We start from the raw sequence: 15,559 nt of genomic DNA, 5'->3' as shown, positions 1-15,559 counted from the left end.
GTGCCCACAATACCATACATTTAATAAAGCCGTTTGGATTGTCTGTCTGAGGATTTGTGTGGTGAGGAATGTAAATAACACTAGCAGTTTGAAACGAATTTATTGGTTTATTTTGTGCCTTTTATCGTGTTTAATTATTTATAGAATAATTTACAAACAACACAATCTCAGTTAAAAGGACAAAAACACAATGCATTAATCAATCTCCATTGACTATCGCATGAATAAACAGTGAATATAGTCCATACAAATATGTCAATCGTACTCGCAGTTAATGAGCACATTTTAGCAAATGAGATCAGTGGAAGATAATATTTAACTTCGATCTAGTGGAGTCATATGATGACATGAAAATAGTGACCTCCAAAAATGCAAAGCAATTTCTACAAATGTTAAGGCATTCCACAACAAAGGGAAAGGTGTATTATATTGTGAATCACACCCTATATTACAAGGAAAATATAAGGGTGCTTGATACAAAAACGACATAATTACCTAGCTATTCAAATGAAGGCCTTCACACGTCCCAAAACAATGAGACCATATTTCAGTAGTACAGTGGAGATGCAAGACCCCGAACACCTCTTTAAGTTACTTTACAATAGTCCCACTTCTAGTTTCTAAAGCTTTCTTGTAAGATTTTTTGGCCATGTTACTGCATATCATCAGTGATATAGTGGTGAAAAAAATTGCTGTGTAAACTGATCGCCGGTTCCTGTGAAAAAAAGTAAAGGTCTCTTTACCTTCAATGAATTTTTCCGTAAAAGGCGGATAATTTGTTGAAGGGAAAAGAAGGGGATGAGCTGCGTTTACCCTCCACTACACACCGTGTATTGTATTGTTACGTTTCAGTTTGTTGGGAATGTAACAACTAAGATCACTGTACAAGCCTAATGACATATATCACAATTTGGAATCATATGGAGAGTTTGGTCCTGTTGATATATAGTATTAAGTTAGTAATTAGTGAACATTTATGCAACACACACGTCATTGGGCCACTAAGCCTGCAAAATGCACGTTTAAATTCAACATCTAATTAGTATTAGAAAGGAGAAAACAAGTTTTGCACACTAGTCCTGTTCAAGCGACATCCTGCTTTGTCTCTTGGTTTACATAGCACGTTATGCTGCTTTTGAGGACCAGTCAGCGATTTCCCTGTCCTGTCCTTCCAACCGTATGGCTCATTCATACAACTCACTGTGTTCTGAGGACCATTAACACGCTTCAGATAACAGGAGTGAAAAGCCTCATCATCAAGGGTTCAGCTGTGTTTATAGTTGTGTTGAGTTGTGGCTGCAGGCAAGGCCACACACACACTCATAACCCGTTCTCTGTTGCTAAAGAAGCCTTGCAGTCCTTCAGGTTTGAGTGTCACTGCTCGAGGTAAACACAAGGGGGCAGCATTGCTCTGATAGACTGATAGACTGATCTCTGGTGGTCAGTGGGAGAAGGTCTGTCTAGTCAGGTCACTGTCCACTGGCACACAGGCTGATCGCATAAGCTGGCTGTCCATTGAGAGACAGATTTACTGGCCAGAGTAGTAGTTTGTAGGCATAAAGGTAATCTTGGTGACCACCGCCTTCGCTGCCTTCTTCCTCACCTCCGCTTGAATGGGAGTTCCATTCTCGGCGTATGGCGCATCCACGTAACCCATGGCAATGTTCTGCTTCAGGCAGGAGGAGGGGCAACCACTAGTGACCTCACCTGAAGAAAAAAAACAGATGAAATGAAAGTCAAATCTAATCTCAACAGCAATCCACACACAGCTGCATTTCAATGGACATTTCAGTGTCACATTTGTGCCTAAATAACACTACAGTGTAGGCCTATCAGGCGTGGCATCCTGATCCTAAGTAGTTATGATAACATTTTTACATATGATTATTCAAACTTCACCACAGTGAAAATACATAGATTGTTCTTGGATTTTGTCGTAGCTAGTAGAGATCCTCTAACTGACCTATGACCTTTCCCTCTGGGCTGAGGTTGGGGGTGTGCTGTCTGACAGGGGGTCCCGTGGACATCCACCCACACGCTTCCTCGCTGTCTTCACCTTTATCTGGGGGAGAATGATCTCCGCACCGGGGAAATCCTTCGCCTGACGCAGCCGCTTTCCTGCAAATCCATCAAACAACCCAATGAGCACAAACAGAGACACAAACGCAGACATACACCAACACAAACACCGATGCACACACACACACACACACAAACATACACACACAGACCCACACACGCACACAAACATACACAGACACACACACACTAATATGCTCTGTAGGGGAGTGTATAATTTTGAGGAGTCACCTTTAGTCCACAACAGGGTTGCCTCCACAGGGGTAGTAGTCTCATCGATGTCGTTGCCATAGAGACAGAGGCCTGCCTCCAGCCTCAGACTGTCTCGCGCTCCCAGTCCGGCCAGCTTGACCTCACTGTTGGCCAACAGGTGCTCAGTCAGGGCCACTACGCCAGACTTAGGCACTGAGATCTGAGGAGGAGGAAATGTCTAATACTTTAAAGGTTGCTTCACAGGGAAATAAACACATTCTTGTGTACAAAGGCCTACTGCTTTCAGACAAAGGATACTTGAAGGAAATGCACACAAGAACATCCACCTTTACTGAAGTACTAAGAAAGAGTGAAAGAGACACCTCCACTCCATCGTCTCCGGTGTAGCCACAGCGGGTCAGCCTGCAGCCCTGGATCCCAAACACTGTGGCCAAGGTGCTGGTCATGAAGGTCAGCTTGCTGAGGTCATCTGTCAGACCCGACTGGAGCACCTGGGCCATGGAGGGACCTGAGGAGGACATGTACAGGGTTGTATTCATTAGTGCACACTGTAGCAAAATGTTTTTCAAATGGAAAACGAAAACAAGTGTTTCTTATTGGACAAGTTCAGTTACTCGCTCCCTGTTTCAGTCTGTTTTCTTCCATTTGGTGCCTAATGAATACAACTCAGGTCAAACACTACTTTAACACAGGGCCACGTTCAGGAGGGCACAACGTTGTGGAACCTTCCGATATAAACATATCGAGTAGAACTGTTGCCATAAGAGAACTTCCCTTGAACAGCAATCAAACGTTCCTCCAGAAACTCCAGATCCACATCATGGCCAGCAGCTTTAAACTCGGCCAGTCTAGCCTACAGCAAGCACAGAAAGCATCAGATAAACGAAACACATACAGACATGACATATTATCAAAGCATTACAAGTCCATCCAAGACTTGGATGTCTGCGGACTACTGACCTTCATGTTGGCGGAGTCCTTGTCTGCACAGCCAGCGTTGGACACCACGTAGAGGTAGCCATGGTCTGTCTCGGTGACGATGAGATCATCATTAATTCCTCCCTTGTCATTGGTGAAGGGGGTGAGCGTGCCCTGGAGATGAAAAAAGTGGGAGGAGAATGTGTGTGTGTGTTATGTGTGCTTGTGTCTGTGTGTGGGCATGCATGCACGTGTGTGCCTTTCCTGTCAGACATTTTTCTCACCTGGTTGTCCTTCAGCTCTGCTACGTCTCCAGCAATCATAGACTCCATGAATTTCACTCTGTCTCTCCCATGGACTTTGCTCTGATAGAGAGACACAAAATGGATGCTGTAGCCAATACAATATGCGCCGGATATCTGACAGTTCCCAAATCTGCATAGTGAAATCCCTCTCACCTGTAACATGTGGCTAGACGTCGAAGATGGAGCAGTGCTGACGAGTGTGCATATGGGAGTTGATGTGGCTGTCTTTGTACTGGACAGGCATGCTCCAGCCAGCAAACTCCACCATCTTACCTCCCTGGTCCAGATGCCTGGCTCAGAAAGAAAACACTCGTCATTGTTGTACGACTCGTTGTCACTGCTATAATGCCACTACTGTAATGTTATCAGTCCTGTAAGAGTAATGGAAGTTCATGTAACTGATACATACAACGGATTATCATATAATTGTAGGTGAGAACACATAACTGGGTGGAGGGCAGCAGCAGGTCTGACTGGAAATATGAATGTTATCATCATAACCATAGCATAACCATAAAAAATACAGGCAATAGTCCTATCATATATAACAGTAATAATGTTGGTGATAAATTTGTCTCTTTCATCAGCCACAGTGTACAGTATGAGTCTGGTGCGCGAAATAAAGAAATACACCCAGCTTATTACGTAGACTACTCTACTGCAACTAGTGTCACCTTTGACCTTTAACCCGGCCACTGTTTGCTCTTATCACTGGGCAGTGAGCAGTGCACTCTGGGGGCTGATTTCGACCTGCTTACAGGTCTTTTGCAAAACAAGTCCAAGTCACCCCTCTCTCTCTCTCTGCAGTCTAAACGAACACTGCTAATCTCTACTGCTTGATAGGTACGATGTGCTCAGTGTTCAGGATGCCTACCTACCTATTCTTATTAATTGAACAACAGTCCTACCTACATTCTTTACAATGGTAAATAGCAGTGAGAGGTGTAAACAAGGTCTAAACGAAATACAACATGCCACTCTTAAAACTTAAAACTAGTACTCAACCCCCAACTTTTTCACAGGGATACTATTAATACTAGGAAGGTTTCAGTGAAGGACCCTGAATTGCAGTGGGCTACTGTAGCCTTGGAGAAAGACATTACATTCTATTAACATTTGACAGTAAATCTCCAGCAGCCTAAATTATGAAATGAAATCTCACTAGAACTGAGAATCGGGACTATGAATGGAATGGATTGTTCATTCAAATAGATTAGTTCTAGAGATAATGGTTGTGAGGCAGGGCTATCAATAATCCCCGTACAGAAAGCCATTACTCTCATGCTTTTTATAAAATCCTCATCTGCAGCAGCCAGTCAAGTGAGGGCATCTGTGCAGGCTCGGGGGCATTCTGCTGGGACAGATGTAGATTTGACTTGCATGACCAAGTGTGTCACAAATAAGAGAGGGAAAAAGCATGGAGCAAGAAAAACATGATCACTGTTCTGTCATATTGCAATAGTATATGCATCAAAATAAGAACAAAATCAAGGTTTGATAGCAAAATCAAGGTTTGATAACAAAATATATCGAAATCTTATACAGTTGAGGTCAGTTGAAGTCAAAAACTATAGCTTTGGCAAGTCGGTTAGGACATCTACTTTGTGCATGACACAAGTCATTTTTCCAACAATTGTACAAAGACAGATTATTTCACTTATAATTCACTGTATCACAATTCCAGTTGGTCAGAAGTTTACATACACTAAGTTGACTGTGCCTTTAAACAGCTTGGAAAAGCTTCTGATAAGCTAAATGACATCATTTGAGTCAATTGGAGGTGTACCTGTGGATGTATTTCAAGGTCTACCTTCAAACTCAATGAATCTTTGCTTGACATCATGGAAAAATCAAAATAAATCAGCCAAGACCTCAGAAAAAAAAATGTAGACCTCCACAAGTCTGGTTCATCCTTGGGAGAAATATCCAAACCCCATGAAGGTATCACGTTCATCTGTACAAACAATAGTACGCAAGTATAAACACCATGGGACCACGCAGCCGTCATACCGCTCAGGAGGAGACGCGTTCTGTCTCCTAGAGATTAACGTACTTTTGTGCGAAAAGTGCAAATCAATCCCAGAACAACAGCAAAGGACCTTGTGAAGATGCTGGAGGAAACAGGTACAAAAGTATCTATATCCACAGTAAAACGAGTCCTATATCGACATAACCTGAAAGGCCGCTCAGCAAGGAAGAAGCCACTGCTCCAAAGGAAGCCACTCATCCACTTCAATATAGCCTGATGTGTCTCACATTGAATAGATAAACTGTTAGCTTCACACTGGCATTGGATCACTTGTTGAATTGCATATGAATAACTAATTAACACACTAAAAAGCAGTCTATTCGGGGACCTTTCACTTTGCTCTGAGTTCTGTTGCTTACTGTATCTCCTCTGCCGTTGTTGGATAATTGAATGATCCTATGGCCCAGTGGCAGCTATTAATACCACCTTAGTTCCAGCTTCTATTTTAGGGTCGAAGCTGTTAGGGTAGGGGCTAGCAGCAGGGAACAGGGCAGGGTTCGGGGTCACAAGACACAGACACAAAACACTGGGACTGGACTCACTTCCGTGTGACGAGGCAGTATTTCAACATGGACTCTATTCAGAAGGCTAATACAGCTGTGGATTAATATTCTGTTTGCGTGTATCATGGTCCTGCATTCACCTCACCTTTTCCATCCTTCGCTGTCGACACGTATTGGGGACGTATTGAAAGCAGCTTTCTGTTCTTGTGGAGACACACTCAGAGACACGTGAATTCAGTTTCTTTCTCCTGTTTCATCTTAACAGAAGGTAAGAACAGAGAGAGGGTAGAATGCAAGGTTATGGCACTAGCTGGACATTTGATTGATTGTGCGGATATTGTGTCCAGAAAGTTTTTGGGTGAAGCCCGGATACCAGAATAGAAAAAGGGGTAGATATGCTTGGTTTGATGAATCATGCATGTGTTTTTGTGTGTGTGAAAGTATTTAATGTGTCCCTTACATCATCAAAATAATAGTGCCTGCCTATCAATGTCATCATGCCAATATGTAGCAGCTTAGTGGGCTTATAGCATTGTTGTACAGTACATTTCTTCTGATATCAACTAGGCTGCATGGCTAAAATGGCTCCCAGTCGGACAAAGGGCCTGTTCTCAATCAACTCTCCACTGGTCTTAGCCCTGAGTCCAAATTCCACGTTTCAGATAACAGTTTCATATAGATTTTCAGCAATAACATTTAGAAACCTGGTGTCCATGACAGGCCAAGTGGGTTCAATTTTGTCGCCCTCTTCTCTCTCTCTCCCTCCTTCCCTCAAGGGGAAATGGCAAAACCCCCTCCATCCCCTATCACTCCAGTATTTTTTACCCGGATCAGTGATCGGGACCTAACTGAGATCGAGCTACATTCCGTGGACTCCATCAACGACCTACACCGAACCCACCCAGAATACAACCACAAAGGTACTAGACATTGCCGTGCTGTATCATGCAGCTATGGACTTGCATCCAAAGGCACCACTGAAATATGCTGCTCATTGCTCCCCATTGGTTATAGTCGCCATAATCTCCGCTGTCTCTATGGTCTCTTCAGGCAGCAGACGACCTCCTCCTCCTCCTGCTCCCTCCACCAATGGGAACCTCCATCTCAGGGACAGACCGGCGGTCTGTCAGACGGGGCATCCAATGACAAGTCGATGGCAGAGGACGTTCCGAGACCTGTTGACGCCCACCTCGTTTCGATACACCATGATAGCACTGATGCTATTGATGCTACTTCTTATCTTCTATTTCTTAGGTAAAGCTATTCATTAGCTCTTTCTCAATCCAATGGTGCCTGCACGTTTTGCCTTGGTGTCCCTTTGTGTGACTGTGTTTCTGCGTCCCCCCCCCCTCCAGTGCAGCAGGGCAGCACTCTCCGGTCCCTGACTAAGGCAGTGAGGGAGAGACAGGCTGCAGCCCTAGAGATCTCCCAACTCATCCAGGAGCTACAGGCGCTGCGCCATAACCTCTCAGCCATCACGGGAGGACTCTGAGGAGCAGAGGTCACTGAAAGGAACACTCTTCACCCCCTGGCCCCCGAGGGACCTGTCCTACAGGCCCCATGGACAATGAGACTGTTACACCAACATCAAGTCAAATCCCTTCCCTGCACATGGTATTGGAACTTGGGCCCATCCAGAAACAACCCCTAGCCCCTACTCCCATATGAGCAGAGCCCAGGTGTTATAAAACCCACCGAGAATGTTTCCTTATACTGGATATTTATACGTTGTTTGATTTGGTAGACATATGACCCGTTCCTGTAGGTTCATGCTCTACAACATTCGCAGAGTACGACCCTGCCTCACGCAGGAAGCGGCGCAGGTCCTAATCCAGGCACTTGTCATCTCCCGTCTGGATTACTGCAACTCGCTGTTGGCTGGGCTCCCTGCCTGTGCCATTAAACCCCTACAACTCATCCAGAACGCCGCAGCCCGTCTGGTGTTCAACTTTCCCAAGTTCTCTCACGTCACCCCGCTCCTCCGCTCTCTCCACTGGCTTCCAGTTGAAGCTCGCATCCGTTACAAGACCATGGTGCTTGCCTACGGAGCTGTGAGGGGAACGGCACCTCCGTACCTTCAGGCTCTGATCAGGCCCTACACCCAAACAAGGGCACTGCGTTCATCCACCTCTGGCCTGCTCGCCTCCCTACCTCTGAGGAAGTACAGTTCCCGCTCAGCCCAGTCAAAACTGTTCGCTGCTCTGGCACCCCAATGGTGGAACAAACTCCCTCACGACGCCAGGTCAGCGGAGTCAATCACCACCTTCCGGAGACACCTGAAACCCCACCTCTTTAAGGAATACCTAGGATAGGATAAAGTAATCCTTCTAACCCCCCCCCCCCCCCCCTTAAAAGAGTTAGATGCACTATTGTAAAGTGGTTGTTCCACTGGATATCATAAGGTGAATGCACCAATTTGTAAGTCGCTCTGGATAAGAGCGTCTGCTAAATGACTTAAATGTAAATGTAAATGTAAATATGACACAAAGAAGATACTCATACAGTATGAATGGCAGGGTTCTGAACACTTTATAGCATCTATAGGAACCGCACTCTTGAACTGACAATGAATGTACTCACACAGCTGCACTGGGATACAGACATGGTTCAGGTTGGAGATGCCCGTGTGATCTAACTTTTAGAAGTGGTATTCTTTTGCATTTATGCATTTGACAGGAGATGTACGATGAAATGTCACACCCATTTTGTTACTGAAACACTGTGTCGATTTGGGAAATTCTGTCTGACTATCACAACTTCAACATGTCACGAGTGGAACTGAATTGTATTTAATGAGAACGCCGAGGAAGTGCCTTAGCATGGCAACTGCCACTGTTCTCAATTTGATACACTTGGTGGAATTGCAATGATGCCACTGTACACCAACTAAATAAACAAAAGAGGTATTATTATATTATATATTGATGATCGAGGCTATCCTTTCCTGACACTCCTCACCCGCCCAGCCCTGATAGCACTGGCACAGGAAGTTAGTGAGAAGGCGACTGAGGTCATGACACGGGTCAAGGAGGAAGTTGGAGAAGGGGTCAGAAAGGAGGATCATGTGGTCTGGCACAACAATCGTTGCCATGGCATCGCTCTTCGCTGCACCCCTCTCTTCAGGGTGCTGATGTACTCTCCCAGTTCAGAAGGAATGTAGTCCCTCAGTATCACACACTGACACTGCCGAGAGGAGGGAGAGAGAGATTAATTTACAAATACAAAAAGATAATCTAATAGAAACTGAACTGCATACACAGTCAAGGTAATAATGGCTGTAGAGGTACGTATGCGTACAATAAATGTACATTATAGTGGATGTACATGCACAGACTGAGGTCTCTAGGATCTGATCTTTGACTTAGCGAACCTCAGCTCCCCCCACAGCACCGCTCCTGCTTTCCCCAGCGCTGCACTCTCTCCCAGTGTGTGCTCCAGGTCTGTCTGCACGCACGCACACACACATGCACACACACACATACACACCACAGGAGGTTGGTGGCACCTTTATTAGGGAGGACGGGCTCGTGGTAATGACTGGAGTGGAATCAGTGGAATGGTATCAAACACATGGCTTCCATGGTTTCCAGGTGTTTGATGCCATTTCATTTGCTCAGTTCTGGACATTTTTATGAGCCGTCCTCCTCTCAGCAGCCTCCACTGACACACACACACACACACAAAAATACATACACACTGAAATGGACAGAATATCTTTCCTGGCGTGTGCTGGCATCTCCTGCCAGGTGTGCCCATATGTCACTGTCAACATGCCCAGATTAATGGGAGACCAACTTGATTACTTTACCTAAAACTTAGGTTCATATCATCCATGAGAATAGTACATTCTGCCAGATATTATATCAAAGACGGTATAATATTCATAACATAAGAGCATCAGCGGTAGTGGGTTTTTCAGAAGTGATTATAACTCTGTAAAACCTGCTGTTTTCAACTCTTAATGATCGGCTATGAAAAGCCAACTGACATTTATTCCTGATTATTATTTGACCATGCTTGTCATTTATGAACATTTTGAACATCTTGGCTCTCTCTAATTCTCTCCTCTCTTTCTTTCTTTCTTTCTCTCTCTCGGAGGACCTGAGCCCTAGGACCATACGTCAGGACTACCGGGCATGATGACTCCTTGCTGTCCCCAGTCCACCTGGCCTTGCTGCTGTTCCAGTTTCAACTGTTCTGCCTGCGGTTATGGAACCCCTACCTGTCCCAGACCTGCTTTTTTCAACTCTTAATGATCGGCTATGAAAAGCCAACTGACATTTATTCCTGATTATTATTTGACCATGCTTGCCATTTATGAACATTTTGAACATCTTGGCCATGTTCTGTTATAATCTCCACCCGGCTTAGCCAGAAGAGGACTGGCCACCCCTCATAGCCTGGTTCTCTCTAGGTTTCTTCCTAGGTTTTGGCCTTTCTAGGGAGTTTTTCCTAGCCACCGTGCTTCTACACCTGCATTGCTTGCTGTTTGGGGTTTTAGGCTGGGTTTCTGTACAGCACTTTGAGATATTAGCTGATGTACGAAGGGCTATATAAAATAAACTTGATTTGATTTGATTTGATAAAACACCGTACTTGACCTTGTTGAGTAAGTGGAGGGTGTGGGCGAATGCCAGTCTGGCATAGGACAGTACAGGAGTGGCATGGGTGGCAGTGGGGTATTGGTTCGCCACCCTCAGGGCTTCCAGGGGAGCCTATGCTTGACCAGGAGGGTGGCATCAGCTGATCACTAGCAATTAGCAATCTTAAACGGTGACTCATAGAAAACACATAAAACACATACACAGTTCTTTATTTCAACCCCAAAACGATTGAAACATGAGGCACAAAATATAGCTCCAGTGATAATTATTTAGTTAACCGTTAAATTCATACATTTTCTCCTAAACGACAAGAAGAAAAACTACTTTGGAACTTTGGTATTATTTGGTATTTTCTCCGTCTACAGCAGCAAGAATATCTCTGTTAGGTCTTAGGGACTACACAGTTCACCAGACCGCCAGCCAGACCCATAAAATATCCTTCCGTCTCAGTCTGTCAAACCCTACAGGATGTGCTACTAAATAGGCCAGAGGGACTGAGCTTTCCCCCATGAACATTGACCTCTGTCCTGAGCATGTGTGTGTGAGGCTGAGTGACATGGGTGAATGGCCTGTGGTCAGCCAGGCCCTCAAACTCAGATGTCCTTGTGCGTCCAGAAGATAGGAACTCCTTTAGACTTCTCTGTAGGGTGTCTCCTCAAGGGTCTGAACCACCAGCCGGGCTGGACACTGAGAAGGAGGAGGAATAGAGGGAGGAGGAGGTGGAGGAGGTAGACAATAGGGAGGAGGTGGAGATAGAGCAGAGGGAGGAAGGGGAGGAGGTGTAGGAGGGGGTATAAAGGGAGGATGAGCTGGAGGAGTAGGAAGACTAGAAAGAGGAGGAAGAGGGGGAACACTAGGTGGAGAGGAGGAGGCGGAGGCCCCAGAGGAAGGAGGGAGCTGGGGTAGTGGTGGGCCTCCCTGTACTTCACCCTGGGTGTTGTCTGTCCCTGGGAGCCCGGAGAACCTCTCCTGCACATCCATGGGCATGAAGGAACCCATGACCCCAGCGTTCTGCACCGCTGCTTGTCATGGGTGGTCAGACACAGCCTCTTGAACCCTCAGGTCTTAGCCTAACGCTCTGTCTCCTGCATCAGCATACGCCCGTAGCCCTTCCCCCTCTGGGCCTTGGAGACCATCACTGACTCCACAAAGAGGCTCCCTGTGCGGAACACCAGGCGGGACAGCCGGACGTGCCCCAGAAGGCTCTCCTCATCCCCACCGTCCCTGTTCCCAGAGCCCTGCAGCAGCACCAGGGCCACAGGGCAAGACTTCTGGAGGGCGTGGACCCGGGCCCCGCGGCTCCGCTGACACTTGCTGTTCACCAAGTCAGCACAGGGCTCCAATAGGTTCGGGCGCTGGTGCAGAGGGATCACCCACCATCCCTCCCCCTGACACACCTTTGACCCCCCAGACAACAGGGGACAGCCAGGGTCAGAACACACAGAGGAAAGGGATCCATCTTCATGCACATGCACCTGGTTACGTCATTAGACGACTGCACTGGTAACTACTAAATACCCCCGGTGTGTCACAAAGTACAGTTACTTATTACACAGCATTTATTTGATAGACACCCAATATGACCCCTAACAGTAGTTGTTCCCCTAGCAAGGGCCGCTGTTTTTGTTGAGCGATGGGTAACGATGCTTCGTGGGAGGCAGTTGTTGAGATGTGCAGAGGGTCCCTGGTTCGAGCCCAGGTAGGGGCGAGGAGAAGGACGGAAGCTATACTGCTACATTGGTGCCGTGACCCGGATCACTGGTTGCTGCGGAAAAGGAGGAGGTCAAAAGGGGGGTGAGTGTAACCGATGTGAAATGGGTAGCTAGTTAGAGGGGTGCGCACTAATAGCGTTTCAATCGGTGACGTCACTCGCTCTGAGACCTTGAAGTAGTTGTTCCAATTGCTCTGCAAGGGCCACGGCTTTTGTGGCGCGATGGGTAACGATGCTTTGTGGGAGGCAGTTGTTGATGTGTGCAGAGGGTCCCTGGTTCGAGGCGAGGAGAGGGACGGAAGCTATACTGTTACATCCGCATACCATCTCTCTCGGACAGAAATGGGGAAGCCATTGCTCCACAGTGTTTCTTGATAATAGGTGGAATCACACCTAACCCACTCATTTTTTAGATACATGTTGCTGTAATGTACATAACGTTCTCCACAGAAAGGGGGGGGGGGTGTTGCATCATTACCAATCTAATTGACCACCGAGGGAAGCATGTTTCCTCTCCTCACCCTGGTGATTGGAAGAGAGAAGGTGACTGGACTAGTTGAGAATATCTGATTCATCAAGACCTGTGGCTGCCAGCGTGTCAATTTATGACTCTAAAAATGAACTGTGAGTCGTGTTGTATATGACTAAAACCAACTTAGTTTTAAAACATTACTGCGAAAACAACAATGCAGGTAAACTCAAGTAAAAGTGAGAAAATATGTTTCATCTTTATATGTTCATTCAGGTTGTGGTCATTTCTTGGTACAGAACATCAGCTAAAATACAAGCTGATGTGAGTAATATTATCATTATAGAAAGCTCATAATGTAGTCTACTCCTCATTTATATCAATGCTATTATATTTCCAATATCTCAATAGCATTGTTAGAAATGCTGCTAGAATGATGATATTGCACATTTTCTACTAGTTTTATCATTTATCAGAGCAACATCCTTTACAACTTTGCAAATTGCTCTTTCAGACAAACTCATGACTTGACATAAGTCTATGATCTGGTATGTTATCAAAATCTGTTGCTCCCTTTGCTCCATAATTCTATACGTAAGTGTGGGACACTCCATTTCGTATGATATGTTACATTTCCTATGGCATGTATTCATTTGTGGATATCCATCATCCATTTAGTTTGATATGTTACGAATTAGAATTTGTATGATATGATACGAATTGGAATTCGTTCAATATGTTACGATATGCAAAAAGTACAATATATTACTCATTTGCAAAAGGTACAGTGTATTACAAATTTGCTAAACGAATATGTTACAAATTCCAATTTGTTGTGGCTAACGTTAGCTATGTGGCTAATGCCAGTGTTTGCTAGCTGGCTAACATGAGCTAGGCTAGGGGTTAGGATTAAGGTTAGCTAACACGCTAAGTAGTTGCAAAGTAGCTGAAAAGTAGCAAGTAGTTGAAAAGTTGCTAATTAGCTCAAATGCTAAAGTTTTCCATGATTAGATTCGAATACGCAACCTTTGGGTTGCTAGACGTTCGCGTTATATGCCCACCTTCCTTTCGTTTTTGCGTTAAGTAACCTTCTGTCTTATGTAACCATACCAAATGTAACATATCATACTAATATGAGCATTGAGGATTTACTTTACTATGTTACGTCACTATGTTACGTCTTGTCTATGAGACCAGGCTGCAAAACTGGGTAGCTGTGAACATCCCTTAAATCAGCGTTTCCCAAACACAGCTGATTAAAATAATCAGCTAATCATCAAGCTTTGATTATATGAATCAGCTGTGTAGTGCTAGAGCATAGACCAAAACGTGCACCCGTTAGGGTCCCGACAACAGAGTTAGGGAAAACGCTTCCTTACATGCAGTGTATTTGCTGAGCATGACATATTATAGACATGGGCCAAGGGAAAACGTATGCTGCTATGCTTAAAAAACATATTTGTACTATACTAGGCCTACAGCCAATAAAATGTCAAAAGAAACACCATGCCCTTGCAATGGCTAGCATCTTACCTGGTGCCAAGTTCTGCTAGCAAAGAGGACTAGTGACGGGCAGGCAGAGAGGATGACATGACACTGAACATACTACTGTAGACATAAAACAGGCAATACATGAGTTATGACAGCAGCTCAACCACAAAACTCATTATCTCATCAAGTGTTAAATAACACACTTCCTTAGTGACAAAGATAGCAAGAGCTGATTCTTCCAGTAAATTGTTAGTGGGTTACTGTCTGCTGATACATAGTTACAAATTAGATGTTTAAACAAGCACTGTTAAATTGTGGGCCTATACTTTTCCAAATAACATGGAATTTAGTGGCGAGATGTAATTATGATCTGTACACTATATGGTCTTTTACAATAAAGCCATTGCTAAATGTATGTGGATACAGGTTTTGATTAAGCTGCAGGTATGGAATTTTTGTCTTTAAAACTGGGTGTTGGGAAATAAAACATACAATTGGGTCAAATAATGAGAAACATGGTCTAATTAAGCAATAAGGTCCGAGGGGGTGTGGTATATGGCCAATATACCACAGCGAAGGGCTGTTCTAAGGCGCAAGGCAGAGTGCCTGGACACAGCCCTTAGCTCTGGTATATTGGCCATATTTCACAAACCCCAGAGGTGCCTTATGGCTATTTTAAACTATTTACCAATCTAATTAAAGCAGTAAAAATATGTGTTTTGTCATATCCGTGGTATACGGTCTGTTATAAACAGGGTGGTTCGAGCACTGGATGCTGATTGGCTGAAAGCCGTGGTATAACAGACTGTATACCACGGGTATGACAAAACATTTATTTTTACTGTTATGTAATTATTGCTATTATGAAGTGGTTACAAACATAAGGCACCTCGGGGGTTTGTGGTATATGGCCAATATACGACGGCTAAGGGCTGTGTCCAGGCACTCAGCGTTGCTTCGTGCTTAAGAACAGCCCTTAGCCGTGGTATATTGGCCATATACCCACACCCCCTCGGGCCTTAATGCTTAATTATAAACTGGGTGGTTCGAGCCCTGAATGCTGATCGGCTGACAGCGGTGGTATATCAGACCATATACCACGGGTATGACAAAACATTTATTTTTACTGTCGCTTCGCTCCACAGGTAGTATTACATTTCATTTAATTTCATTACAGTACAACGGTTTGATTTGTTTGATCTTAGCAATTTTTTCTTAGCTAGCTACATAGCCGTCT

The 15,559-nt window shown here is 44.9% G+C and overlaps 2 pseudogenes; both read right to left on the bottom strand.

The window, feature by feature from the left end:
* Positions 1-84: 84 nt before the first annotated feature.
* Positions 85-6,201, bottom strand: LOC139557982 (aminomethyltransferase, mitochondrial-like; annotated as a pseudogene).
* Positions 6,202-10,403: 4,202 nt separating this feature from the next.
* LOC139557980 (N-alpha-acetyltransferase 80-like) lies at positions 10,404-12,717 on the bottom strand (annotated as a pseudogene).
* Positions 12,718-15,559: the final 2,842 nt, after the last annotated feature.

Source organism: Salvelinus alpinus, chromosome 28 (assembly GCF_045679555.1).
Source record: "Salvelinus alpinus chromosome 28, SLU_Salpinus.1, whole genome shotgun sequence".
Lineage (NCBI taxonomy): Eukaryota > Metazoa > Chordata > Actinopteri > Salmoniformes > Salmonidae > Salvelinus > Salvelinus alpinus.
This window is presented reverse-complemented; position numbering and strand designations above follow the sequence as displayed.